At 38.3% G+C, this 14,366-nt stretch overlaps 2 long non-coding RNA genes across 2 annotated transcripts; both read left to right on the plus strand.

Moving 5' to 3' along the window:
• The first annotated feature begins 1,625 nt into the window (after positions 1–1,625).
• Positions 1,626–9,320, plus strand: LOC148843553 (uncharacterized). Its single transcript, XR_016103807.1, has 3 exons — positions 1,626–1,907; positions 7,055–7,339; positions 8,785–9,320. It is a non-coding gene; the product is annotated as an uncharacterized LOC148843553 (long non-coding RNA).
• Positions 1,948–4,408, plus strand: LOC148843554 (uncharacterized). The gene is made up of 2 exons (XR_016103808.1): positions 1,948–2,155; positions 3,491–4,408. It is a non-coding gene; the product is annotated as an uncharacterized LOC148843554 (long non-coding RNA).
• Positions 9,321–14,366: the final 5,046 nt, after the last annotated feature.

The raw sequence follows: 14,366 nt of genomic DNA on the forward strand, positions 1-14,366 counted from the left end.
AAAGACTTGTGGGCCCTACGACATTGGACCAAAACAGTAGTCCAAACCAAATCCAAATCCATCTCAGTCATGGATTCATGGTCGTGGTGCCAATGTTTTTAACCCATCGTTGACCTAAAACAATAAATCAGTCAAATCTGAATCAAACAAACATTTGAATATTTAATCAAATTCAAACTTTGGTTTTCAATTTACATCGAATATTGAATTTTCTAATCGGATTCAAATTAAGATATTGCCTAATTCCATTCGAATTCGATCCATTTACACCCCTTGCGGTGTCGGATGATGTTGGTAGAATGTTAAACGTATTTTGTTGGCAGGTGATCTGGACTCGGTTTGACCTCCACAAAAGACTTGTGGGCCCTACGACATTGGACCAAAACAGTAGTCCAAACCAAATCCAAATCCATCTCAGTCATGGATTCATGGTCGTGGTGCCAATGTTTTTAACCCATCGTTGACCCAATTGGTCAAATCGTTTGAACCAGTGTTTTCAACCCGATGTTGACCCGGTCGATTGAATCGTTCAAACTATCACTTGGCTGAGATATTTATCGAAAACATATTTATACATTATTTATTAATGAAACATATATATGTATATATATGTATATATATACATACATATATGATGACATGGCACGGTCTGAACCGTTCGACTCGGCCAGTTGAACTGGTGACCCGGAGACAAAAAATGGTTCACCCTTTGGGTTGGTTTTTTAAAACATTGGTTCGAACCGTCAATCTGCTAGGATTCCGGGTTTGGTTCAATCAAGATCCGTTAGACGGTCAAAAACTGTTGACTTGGTCAAGAACTGTTCGACTTAGCTGGTTCAATCGTTGACTCATTCAACCTAGTGATCGAGTTGCGGGTTGCACACTTAATGCATACAAAACTTTTGGAGACCATAACTTTGCGCTCTAGTGTTCGATTGGGGTGATTTTTTTTTTATTTTGGGCAACTTTTCGAAATCTATGCATCCCAAGGCATTATAGGTGCCTTACCCCATTATTTTCACGTAAAAAAACCATTTTTTGCCCTTAAATTGCAAAATTTAATATTTTTATAAATAAAAAATAAAAATTGAATTAAAAACATAAATTAAATATAAAACAATACATATAATATATCTAAAATATATTTTATACATTGTTTATTGTGAAAATATATATTTATACACATATATACATACATACACACATATTTAATCGACCGGTCGAACCAGTGACCCATGACTTGGAGCCAAAAATGGTTTGGCTTCTGGGTCGGATTTTAAAACATTGCGTGGAGCCCTGTAAAGCCATGCACGTGAGTTTTCGAACCGGCAAGGTTGTGCTTGTGCACAGATAGGGGTGGCCTTGACCCAAGTTTTTCACGAGCTACTCGAGCTCGACTCAACTCGGTTTCAACTAAGCTTCAAGCCGAGCTTGAGCCCAATTTATAAACGAGCCGAGCTCGAATATACATATATATGTATATATATATTTATAGAAAATAATATATATAGTAAAAATATTACAATTCTTAATTTTTTAAATATCAAATAAAAAAATTTTTTATATATAATTTTTTATTTTTATAAAACATTTTTTTTAAATCGAGCTCGAACCGAATTGAGCTTGAACGAATGAATTTTTGACTCGACCCGAGCTCAAGGTTCTAGCTCGATCTCGGATCGAGCTTGTACTACTTTGGAGAGCCGATATCGAGCCTATTCGGCTCGGCTCGGTTCGAATCCACCCCTACACGGACGTCCTTCGATATTCTGTTTCCCCACTCTCAATGGCGAACGAAGGAAGTGTTCTGGATGGGCAGCTCGAGTTTTATTAGAAGAGCAGAAGAGATCGTTTACGGCTTTAAAAGAAAACCCTAGCTTCTGACTCAGCTAATGCGGAGCTTTGCGGTATGTGGCTTAAAAGTCAAAACTTCGTGTCTAAACTAGTGTTTTCACTCCTTTGGTTTATGTTATACACTCATACATGGAGCTCCTCAAGGAATCTGATTCCTTCTCCCATGCGTGAAATTGAAGTGAGGCTTGATATATTTCTTAATGCTTATGATCTGTACGGTTTCGTGTTGCTTGAATTTGTTAAGACACTTGATTTACGTCTGAAGCTGCTGCTACTTTGTCGGACATTATCATGTTTTAGGGTAATGCAAGTTTGAATTCCTAACCGATCAGAAATGAATCCTTTTCATAGGTTATTATTTAATGTTTATAATCCATGAAGGATTTGGTTGTCAAGCAGTTGTCAAAGTGGCTCCCATTTCATGTGTTTTCAAGTATGGTTCTGGTTATGGAAACTTTAATCAGTAAAAAATTAGTGGTTGTTTAGCTAAAGAAGTGAATGTATTGAATTCTTCTCAAGCTTTCATAGCTTGTGGGTCATGTGCTCCACCTCTGCACTTGTTTGCTTACCACTTTAATCATATTTCACATGGAACTGGATGACCATTTTGCATAGTTGGATTTTCGTTATTCTGAAATAGATTATTCAAATTCAATTAGGGACAACAGCACCTCCCTTCCGAATGTTGTTCCTAGGCTTTGGTCTCTAGCAACTCTCCCCTGAACAGCCCATCTTTCACCGTCCATTCTAAAGTTTGGAACCTTCTCAATGGTGGTCAACCTTCTCTCTTTATCCTAAAGTTTACATACTCTAATGTTTTGTTGACAAGCATCTCCACATCAATTCTCTTATTTGTACCTGAATAAGTCGTAAGCTTCTTTTATTTTACCTGCATTATCTGTTTCTTTCACTCTGGTGACTTCATCCTCTTCCCTATTGGATTTTTCACCTCCTAACTCTTCACCGTTATCAAAACAGCAGGCCTGATTTTTATATTTCTTTTGATGATGAACATAAAAATTAATGCCAGCACTAGTCAATCATAAGTAGGCACTGTCTTCATGCATCTAGCCCCTAACCTCTCACTTCCTTTCTGGTGTATCTCCTATGTGGATACCAGAGATAATGTCTCCCATTAGAATAGAAGCACAATCAGAAATTAGGTTATCTAATTGAGAGTCAGAGTTAGCCAGTTAGGTTGTATCTGAGAGTGGCTGCTGTGTGCAAGAAAATGCCAAAGGTTAGGTCCATAGACAGTTCACCTCTCTCCCAAGACCCTTTATAGTTAGGATCAACACTGGGTGATGGCTTTTTCAATTTCAATTGAGAATCAGGATTACAGTGGACTTGATTCCCCCCTCTTATTACCAAGTCATATCAGTTACTGGTGAGAAAAAGGATAACCGCTTAAACCTCCCAAGGTTTGTGCTAAATACTAAGACCTCCCTTCTCTTCTCAAAAAGGACTAAGATTTCCCCCGTCTGAGTTATGTTTAATGGAATCGTCAAAAAGTCTCTTTTGCCCTTAATAGTTATTTAAATTTTCATAACAATGGAAATATTGAAATAGAGACTCAGTGTACTCCATCCCACTTATTAGAGACAGAATTTACTAATCTCTTGTTCTCTTGTTGTAGGCCTCTGGGAAGAGCATTTTGATCTTTTTGGGTGCAGGTGGACAGAACCAAGGCAGATTTGCAATCTACTTAACCCGACAACCTTTAGGTGGCCAAATAAAAGAGGTAGTATTGTGGAGGTGTGCGAGAGCTGCTTTGGTGTGGACTGTTTGGGAGGAAAGGAATGCCAAAATCTTCAATGATAAGGAGAGGGATGAAACAGAAAGGAATTTGGTTCCACAAGAAACTGAAAATGTTGAGGTCCAAAATAAAAGAATGGAACAAAGATCACTTCGGGAGAATAGAGGAGCAGAAGTCCACCTTAAATTCCTGCATCGAGGAATTAGACGAGAAGGAATCTCAAGGAACCATGAATGAACAAAAGAGAGAGTTGAGGTGGTAGTTGAAGAAGGAGCTAGAAGAGGTCCTCCATAGAGAGGAAATTTCCTGGAGGCAAACAGGATTCATGTAGCTGACCCCACGTAGTTGGGATAAGGCTTGGATGATGATGATGATGATAATTCTATTAGTGTTTTTCCCTACTTTTTGAGTCATATTCTACTTTATAAAGGGGCCATTACATGGTGTAATGGTAAAACCTTGGTCTGCCTAGTGCGAGAGCAAGGGTTCAAGTCTGAGGGCGGCCACTTTATGCATAAAATTGCCAAAGGTTGGGACTACTTAGTCTACCCCTCCCAAGACCACAAATAGCTGGAACCAACATTGTGTAATGGCCTTTTTTATTCTATTAGTTTATTACTGTAGTTCATGGCAATTGTGTTGCTAATTCAAAGTGATCAAAAAAAAAAAAAAAAAGAAAAAGAAAAACAGTGGTGCCAATTAAATATATTGTGATCCTGATTTCAAAAGCCATTTACACCTTGTTAGAAGTGAACATGGCCTACCAAGAGAAATAAAGATACACATGTAACTCTTTTAGTGACTTTTGGAACTTATGAGCCTAAGGGGCCATAACAGCTGAAATGGCTGAATTTAATGACTTACTGCTTTTATTTTAGTGGATAAAACAGTTGTATAATAAAATATTTAAGAGTACAACACTCAACCCAACATGCTGTTCATTTTACACAATATACAAAGAAAGGTTACCTGGGTGACCAGGGTTCAAATCTTGGAAACAGCCTCTGTGTGTGCAGGGGTAATGCCGCATGCATCTATCCCTCCTTAGACCCCACATTGGCGGGAGCCTCATGCCCGAGCTGCCATTTTATACAAATAAAGGCCATTACTCAATATTGGTCCCATTTATTTGGGTTCTTTGGACAGGTAGGCAAAAACCAATAAAAGAAAAACACCACCAATTATTATTATTATTATTATTATTATTATTATTATTATTATTTCCATGTGCAAGTCATGTTGCCATGTACCAATTGCTAGCAAGTAAAAAAAATGAGAATACATCACCAAGCCTACCCAGATAGGGTAAGACAATCCAAAACCCATATCAGGTACCTTGGCCACTTCCTTTCCTCGCCTCTACAGCCTTACCCATAACCAAGAATCTCACATCTCTCTTGTATTGTCCTCATCCCCTTTTCAGTTCAACTAGAACCTACAACTTAGAAGACCTTTGAGTAGGGCTGTTCATGGGTCGGGTTGGGTCGGTTTACTGGCTTTTTCCAATTGACGCGACCTGGTTGGTTTACCTAGAAATGAAACCGAAACCAACCCTGTACTAAGTAAAACCGACCTGGTCAGTTTGGGTCGGTTTTGTGAATGATTCTCTCGGCGTGAGCGTTAAAGGATTCAAGTTTAAGAAGTGATGGCTGGATGCCTGGAAATTAAAAATGATTTGATGGATTAAAGCTGAAATTTTATATATAATATGTATATTTCTGAAATAAAGCTGATATATATATATATATATATATATATATAGTATATATATATTTCACAAATATATATCTGAAATATATATTAAAACTGAAATATATATATATATATATATATATATATATATATATATATATATATATATATATATATATATATATATATATATATATAATATCTAAGTCGGTTCGGGTTGGTTCGGTTTATGTTTTTTTTTTTGTAACTCGAAACCGACCGGTGCTGAAGAAAAACCGGCCAACTCGGGTTGGATTGGACCGGGTTGGTCGGTTTGGGTCTTGTTATGAACAGCCCTACCTTTGAGGGACAGTGGACTCGATGAAATAACTAGATTTCTATACATTCTCAGAGTAGTATACCTTTCAATTCTCCTTCAATTGAAATTGGTGCGCCCATATTCCCTCCAGAGTTTGCTTTTTTGTGTGGAAAGCTAGTCTGAAGAGGATCAACACTTATGACCTCCTCCAGAAAAAGAACCATGGAAGGTCCTGTTTATCCCCACATGTATGCTGCTGCTTCTTAAAATCCAGGGAATCATCCAATCACATACTGATTCTCTGCGAGGTAACCAGGAAATTTTGGAGTTTCTTTCTCAATCTTCTCAGTTATAGTTGGTCCTTCCCAGAACATGTGATAGAATGTCTCAGACAATGGACAACAAGAGGTTTAAGCAAAAGAGGGAAGATTTTGTGGCTTTCAGTAGTTCATGCTATCCTTTGGAGCATTTGGGAAGAAAGAAATAACTGTATTTTCAACAACGGAATAAGAAACCACGAGGAGCTCTTGTTTATGATTTCCTATAGATGTTTCCTCTGGACAATCAGAGTATTTTAAAGGAGTATCCATCTCTGTTTTTCAAAGAAATGCCACAGATTTCTTATTTTCTAAACACTTGTCTTTCACCACCACCCAATTCTACAGATCTGTAGAGGAAGGGGAGATAACCCTGTACTTTAACAGAAGCACAATTGGAAACCCAGGTGCAGCTGGAATTGGTGGAATTTTTAGAAGAAGAGATGGTACAATCAATTGGGCTTTCAGTGAGCTGATTGGAATAGCCTCTTCAACAAAGGCTGAAGTCATGGCAACTTTAACTGGAATCAGGATTGCAAGAGATTTGGGCTACCTGAATATACTCATAAATGGAGATTCTGTAAATACTATCAAGTGGTTATCTGACCATGGCAGTGGTCCCTGGGCTTTAGCTCATTATTTGGCTGAAGCTACAGATATCCTCTCTAACTTGAATGCACAGTTGGGCTGGATCCCTAGGGAGCTGAACTCTGCTGCTGATGGCCTTGCAAAGAGTGGTGCACACGGGTTTCTTGTTTAGTGATAGATTTCTTCCTATTTAATCTTTTTGAGTTGTAATTTCTGTGTGCATCTACTCATGTACCTCCTGCTTCTTGAATAAAGTTACCATTCTTTTTCAAAAAAGAAAAACCATCTTGAGAGAGAAGACCCCATTACAATTCCCCACACCACCTTCAGGCAGAACCTGGTAATTCTTAAGGGATCTTCAGCATGATTGACAATGTGTTTTCTTTAGATTTGTTTATTTCTCTGTGTTTTCCTTGTCTTTGTATTTTTTATTTTCATAGTTCTCTATCATGTACACCATTCATCAGTTTGCTAAACATTCACTTAGTTTGCAGGGAAACACAAGTATTTTGTCATTCACAAGGCAATTGTTTTTGCTTTCTTCTGCAGAATAGAACTGTAAAACAAACTAGTTTACTTTCATGGGGACCGAAGAGCCTAAAGACTTGTTGAAAGGGGTGGACTGGAAAACAGTCAGTGGTGACATAGGTAATGGCTCAAGTGGTGGACCTGTCACCAAGAAGCGACTCCCAAAAAACATTAGACAAGTCTCAGATTACTATTTTCTCCCTTGAAGATCCATACCTTCAGCCATTGCACTCTATGGAGCAATCTGTGCAGCTGGAGTTGGTGCAGGGATGTTGGTTGAGAAATGGATAGACAAGAAAGTAAAAGGTATGTTTTGCAAACCATTGGAAGAGAGCACCGAAATGTTGATGTCTAGGGGGCAGTGCTGCTGAGTTGCAGTTCACAACCTGGGAAAAAGCAGTAAGAAAGCAAGTAAAAAATGAATAAAAAGATACTAGTCCAAGATATTCTGGATAGTTTCCCTAGTCTGTAACGCTATGTGGTCTGTACATAATAAGACTGGACCTACCATTTGATGGGTAGGACTTATATGCCAATGGGTGAGGGTGGGCCTTGGTGCAATGGTTGGGTTGCTCTATTGTGACCTGGGTGACCATGGTTCAGATCTTGGAAATGGCCTCTCTGTATGTGCAGGGGTAAGGCTGCATACATCTGTCCCTCCCCAGACCCTGCATTAGCGGGTGCCTTGTGCCCTGGGCTGCCCTTTTACTTATATACCAAGGGGTCTGGGGTCCCCTGCATAATAGGCCATAAGACCATTACCTAATATTGGTCCTAACTATCTGGGGTCTTGGAAGGGGTACACTGGACCTGGATATGGTCTTAACCTTTGGCATTTGCTCTCTGATTCAAACTCGTGTTCTCACTTGCCAGCGCAGGGTGTTACTATTGCTCCTACATAATAAGTACTTTATTAGTTTTGATGATTGCAGCTATTCAATCTAAGGAACATTGGATGCATACTATGGTTTCTGTGATAGGGTGGACTCTTATAATCATCTAATGCAAATCATTTTATTTTGGACTGGTGTACTGGTATGTCACCGTGACACCTGATCTGACTGTACTTGTTTTCTTTTAATAAAATCATTTTATCCTTACTCTTTGAAAAACAAAAAATAATCATCTGTCAGATTGGTTTTTGTGGGTATCTTTGTTGGTAGCTTTCATTAGTGGTTTCACTCCTCGGATTTCCATTTGTAAAACTTGGATTGTGCAAGTCTCTCCTATTTGCTATTGCTGAGCAATTTTATGATTGAACCTAGAAACCCTTGTTTTCTTTCTATTTTTTCCTTTGGGATTGGGGGGAGGAAAGTGCAGTCAAGAGTCATTTGATAAGTGAGTAAAAGTTTTGACTGATAAAAAAAAGTAAGGTTTGGACCCAAACATCTACATTCATGGTTTGAACCTCCATTTTACTTAAGATAATTGGTAAGGTGGCATGTAATAGTTTTGTTGTTCAAGGGTCCAAAATACACTAAGCCAGTCCCTGAGGATCATCATACTTGGCCAGGCTATAGCATCTGAACCATTGAAAACATGCTCTAGGATTTATATTCCACAAATCATATCTCCTTAGGTATGTATGAATCGCTAAGATGCTAAAGACCAACCAAAAAACTTGATGGTCCAAGGATTGGCTTAGTGTTTTCCTTCAAAATTTTGGATCAAAAGTAGGTAGGTATGCTCTCTATTTTCTTACTTCTGGTTTGAGGTAGATCATATGCTAATGCTCTTCTCAATCGTTGCAGAGGATGGAGGTATTGTTTGGGAGCTGGATAAATAAAAACTGAACTGCATTAGAGGAGTTTAGCATTTTTGTATCTTTTGGAAGGTAGTGAAGATAAAGGTACATACTATTTTGCTGTTTTGGAGTTTTGAGCTACTTCTCTAATTAGTATATCAGAGGCATCCAAGTCCAAAACATTGGGAATCTATGCTAATTTGTGATCATTTTTAGCTTATTTTCTTGAAGATGGGAAGTATCATGGATTTCTTTGCTACCTACCATTAGAGGCAAAGGGTATATGAGTTTTGGTAGGTTGACTAACTTGACTTTATGTGATGTTCAGCCTTCCTGTGCAATTGCAAATCTGCAACTGAATCTCAGGCCCAGGTTGTACAGGTTCAATTTATTGGACATAATAACCTAATTCCACCTATGTGATCTAAGAAAAGTGGTAAAGCAAAGAAAGGACCTAATTACAGTGCGAATTTCATTTGTATTGGTGTAAATGCATGGAAGTGCAAACAAGCTGAATATAAATTCTGGTTTACTTTTGCTTTAGATTTGATTTTGTCTTTTGTTTGTGAGAATCTACATCTATATTAGAGAAGAGTAAAGAGGGGTGGTGAGAGGTCCTCACCATAAGCTCAGATGGACCTCCTCCACTCTTTTTTTTTTTTGAAAAGTGAAAGAAAATTTTATTAAAAAAGAAAGATTACAAAAGAAAGGTGACAAGTTATCAGCCGCAATCACAAAATACACCCAAAGAAACCAAACAAAACATACTAGAGCTCAAGCTGCCAAAGCTCCAACAAACTCGATCAAGGACCAACTAAAACACCCTCTTATCCTTGAGCCTAAATAGTCCAACACACCTCCAACTCCTTCAAAACCAAACATCAGCAAGCAACATCCCTCTCTTAATCCTCCCCCTCGAAACCTTCCTCCTGTCCATCATTCAAAACGTCTCCACCTCCCCTAATTATGACTTTTTTCAACCTCTCTTCTTTCCTTTTCCTCTTGAACTCCTCAAAGGCTGTCCTAGCAAACCCCTCACCAGTCACCACCCCCACAAAACAACCATGCTTCTTGCCCACCTTTACATCTCTTTTGACAAGTTTCTCAATAGCTAAAATTTCCTGTCCTTTCCTCTATATTTTTTTCCCAGAGTTTGGAACCACCACAACTCTGACAGGAACAAACACTACTACAATGTTGTCAGTAGGGGGTTAATTTAGGTGTAAATTTTCTGGATGTTAGGGGTGTGTTGATCCAATTTGAAGACTGACGTTACTATATTGGGAGGTTAATCCCCAAGACAGTCTTCCCATTCCATGATCTTTGTTGGGTTTCACATAGTATTTGGAACATGAGTGTTGAGGAAGTTATGTTTCATCCTCATCAAAGAGGACATTTTTGAGCTTTGTTTTGAGAGGTTCATCATTTTGGTAAAGTGATTATGGATGGTCCCTGGTATGTTTTCGATCAATGGATTCTTATTAAAGACTGGAATGTTGGGCAAGTTTTTTCTATTTCTCTTACTAAGGAAAAAGTTTGGGTTTAGATTCATGATCTAATGATTATATTGTTACTGACGTTGGTTCAACGATAGGGAAAAAATTGGGATAGTGTATGTTATTCAAGAGAAAAGTTCTATCTTTGAGTTAAGGTGAATATATCTTTAAGCCAACCTTTAAAATATGGGATCTTTTTATCTCCTACTGTCTGAGCCATCTTTCGTTATAAGGAGCTTGCTTATTTCAGCTACCATTGTGGGGAATTAGGTCATTACTTTTGTAGCTATCACTTAAGTCCTCTTCCTAGTGTTGGTGATCTTGATGTTTTCTTCAATTGAAGGACCATGGTGTGTTTTGAAAGCAAGTTGGGAAAGTTCTAAGGATGGAGATGGCAAATTAGATGATGTTGGTGGGGTAGAATGTTAAACAGTGTATGCCTTTAATTCCAATAAGACTGATGTACATAAAACATTATGAGTGAATGAATGAAGTACATTATTGTTTCATGTTCTAATCAGTATGTTTTTTTGTTAATTACTCCTTAAACTGGATACTTAAGAAACTCGTGTTAGTTTAGAGTATTCTCAGCCATTGGATAAACTTGAAGAGTTTATCCTGATAAGACTAACATTAGTGTGTTGTTGAAATGGTGGAACAATTTGCCTCAGTTGCTAGGGTTAGACCCCAAGCACATCCAGTGGGTGTTTAGAAGAATGCTTGGGCATGTTGGGGCAGTTTGGGAAATTACTTGAGTGGGTGATCATAGTGATATAATCAACCCTTTTGTCAAGCAAAGTGAATATCAAGCTTTACACTTTCTGATGGAAACCTAAACTACCAGTAGTGGATTTCAACTGTATTTAAAATCTGATTTGCAAAATGTATCTATATGTTATATTACTATTTTATGAAAAAATGTTTTAATCCCGAGATCCATCCAAGTAGAGAGTGTGATACTGTGTTTTGCAGTCAAGAAATAGGTCATTCCCTGTAGGCAGTGTTCTAATGATTATGGGCCGAGAGGTAAAGTGTAAGAAACCATTATAGAGCTAATTACTTGATGAGTTTTATCTAACATAAGTCCATTATCCTTGGGTCTTCATAGGGTGGTTGAATCAAAGGATCATTTATGTTTAAATGTTAGGCTCAAACTGAGCTCAAGCTGATTGGGTCAAGGGTTCACTACCCTAAGCAGTGAATTCGGTCAGGGCCGAACCCTTATGGACTTGTGTGAGACCTTTGTGGGTCTTACACCATACAGTATTCAGGCCCAAAGTGGCCATGCAGCACCTTGGGATGTGAACCATTAGAGAAAATGGGCCTAAGTCCCATTACTAATATGATTAGTTAAGTGATCACATGACAACTTAAATTGTCATGTGATTTGGGTTGAAAATGGGCATGGATCTGGGTATTGAGCACCTACCCTTTAAGAGGATAATTCTTATCAATTAAAGATAGAGTCTTGATCCAAATTTGATTTGGATCAGTTCCTAATTAGATTAGGAGAGCACTCTATATAAAGGAGAAAGAGGGGAGAGTTATTAAGCTAATTCTCCCTACTCTCTTGTTCTCTCATCTTCTCCCTTGCCTCCCCAAAACCCTAATTTGACCTAGTATTGTTAGGGACTGATTTCTATCAGTCATCTACTGTGTTTTTGCAAGAAAAACATCAGGGTGTATCAGGTTCACAAAGCCAATTTGATCCAAGCAAGTTGGAGAATAGTGTTTGAACAGTGTTGTTGAATCGGCTTCACATACACACTATGCCATCTTCAGTTGGAGGTCGATTTTGGGACTGATATTGGGCATGAACTACTACCACTCTGAGAGTTGTGTTTTGTGGTTTTTGTGTCAAGCATGACCAGTTTTAATTTGGGTTTCAAATCTGGTCTGGTTCAGTGCAAGATTGATCCAAAAATTTCAGAATTCAAAATCACCGGAAAATCGATACCCTTGTAAATTCGGCCAACCACCAAACCTGATTTGGTCATGTCAAACCTGATTTATAACCATTCCAACATAGAATCCTCTAGAGTTGCAGGGGGGTGACGTATTTAGTAATGATAGCCTGATATGGCATGGCGGCCAAAAGTCTTGAAAGTGACCTGGAGAAGCTGAAAAGGAGACAAATTTTAGATTTGAGATTTCCCCACCTCTGAAGTCAAATAGATATGACTATTCTAGATCGGACCCACCTTGGGAAGTGAGGAACAAGCTACTTATAGAAAGTGACAGAGGACTGATTCAGGTATATGGATTTGAGAACTGGGTGAGGGTTTGGGTCTTGTTACAGTTATGACCCCTCCTATAGGGACAAGTGGGTTAGATTATGGAGGGTTGCTATTTTGGTGTTACTTTAGTTGTTATTTTTTCTTATTATGTTACGTGTTTTTGGATTTTGATCTTTATGTTATCAGCGGTAGGGGAAAACTTGTAGAGCTCGGATGGGGGATTGTTGGGGAATGATGCTGATGTTCAGATGAGATTTTTGATTTATGATTTTATCTTGTTATGGTTGGTTGTGGCTGCTTTTTTGGGGGGGGGGGGGTAGCCACCCTCCAGCAGTTCGTGTTTAAAGGGCTTAGTTTCTAGGTGGAACCTTGATGTTATTTTTCTAATCGAAACTAAGATTCCTTGTGATAAGGCTACTTGCTTGAGCAAAGTTACTAAGTTCCCATATTCTGTTGATGTCCCCTGAATGGTCTGGCTAGTGGTTTACTTGTGATTTGGAAAAATGGGTTTGATATTTCATGTTTTCTCATGTAATAGAGATATTGTACTTAAAATTGAGTCTCAACCTTTGTTTTCCCCGTGTCTCATTGTTTGCTTTTATGGGGAGTCGGAAGGGCATTAAAAGGAATTGTTTTTGGACTCAAGTTTATGATAGACTTTTTGATCAATAAGTTTATGAGAGACTTTCTAGTTGGAACTATCCTTTTGTTATTATAGGAGATCTTAATGAAGTTGGGATTGTAAATGAAGATGGGTCTATGTTTTCGATTGATATGGTTGGTTCTACTAAGTGTAGAGTGTCCTCAGCCCTTGTTAATATGATTTGAGACTTGGAGCTTCATGAGATTAGACTAGATGAGGGTTCACTTGGTAGAAATTTATCCAGGGTAAAGGACATTTGGCCTGGTCTTTGGATAGGGTTTTGGTTATCCCTGAATGGCTATCTATCTATCCTAACTTTGTTTTAGATCTAGGGTCTAAGTGGGATCACCATGCTTTGATGCTGTATCTCTCTCCCCAAATGGTTAATAAGCTTAATCCTTTTAGGTTTTATCAGATGTGGCTTACAAGAGAAAAATGTAGAGGTTATTAAAGATGGGTGGAACTACTTTATAAAATGTTTAGATGGGTGCTCCATAGAGCGTACTTTACACATGCACGACAACACATCACTCCCGTGCCTTGAGAACATCTCCCATACATGCCATGGGGAGATTTTCCAATGCACATCAGTCATGTGCTGTGGGGCGCCCATGCGAATTCCTATAAAGGGTTATGCAGCTTTTAGGATAGCCAAAAAAATTGGAAAGGTTGAAATGGAATTTAGGCAATGGAATAAAGACTATTTTGGGAATTTTAATAAAAGGTTAATCCATTTAAAGAATGAAATTGAGGAACTCGAAAAGGGTCCTCTGGAAGTTCATGTGGGGAGCAAGCTATTGGAGGGGGGAGAGAGATTATTTGTTGCAATGTAAGTAATTATATTGGAGATAGAACTTTAGGCAAACTTAGCTAAAGGTAGGGGACAAAAATACGATCTTTTTTCATTGTTTTGCTTCCATCAACAAAGGAAAAATAAGATTATTTGGATGAAAGACGAGGCTGGGAACTGGATCTCGAGCCATGATCAAATAAGTGACTTAATCATAAGGCCTTTCAAAGAGTTGTATAGCTCTCAGGGGTGTCTAGATGTGTTGATCTGTTTACCCTTGTAATTTTGGAGGAGTATAACTTGGTTTTGATTCAGGTCCCTTAAGAGGAGGAGATTGAATTAGCCTTGTTTAGTATTGGGAATCTTAAAGCCCTAGGACATAATGGGTTCTTGCTTTTGTCTTCAAAGTTTTTTGGGAAGAAA

The sequence above is a fragment of the Nelumbo lutea genome, chromosome 8 (genome assembly GCF_056320005.1).
Source record: "Nelumbo lutea isolate HS-2025 chromosome 8, American lotus-T2T, whole genome shotgun sequence".
Taxonomy (NCBI): domain Eukaryota; kingdom Viridiplantae; phylum Streptophyta; class Magnoliopsida; order Proteales; family Nelumbonaceae; genus Nelumbo; species Nelumbo lutea.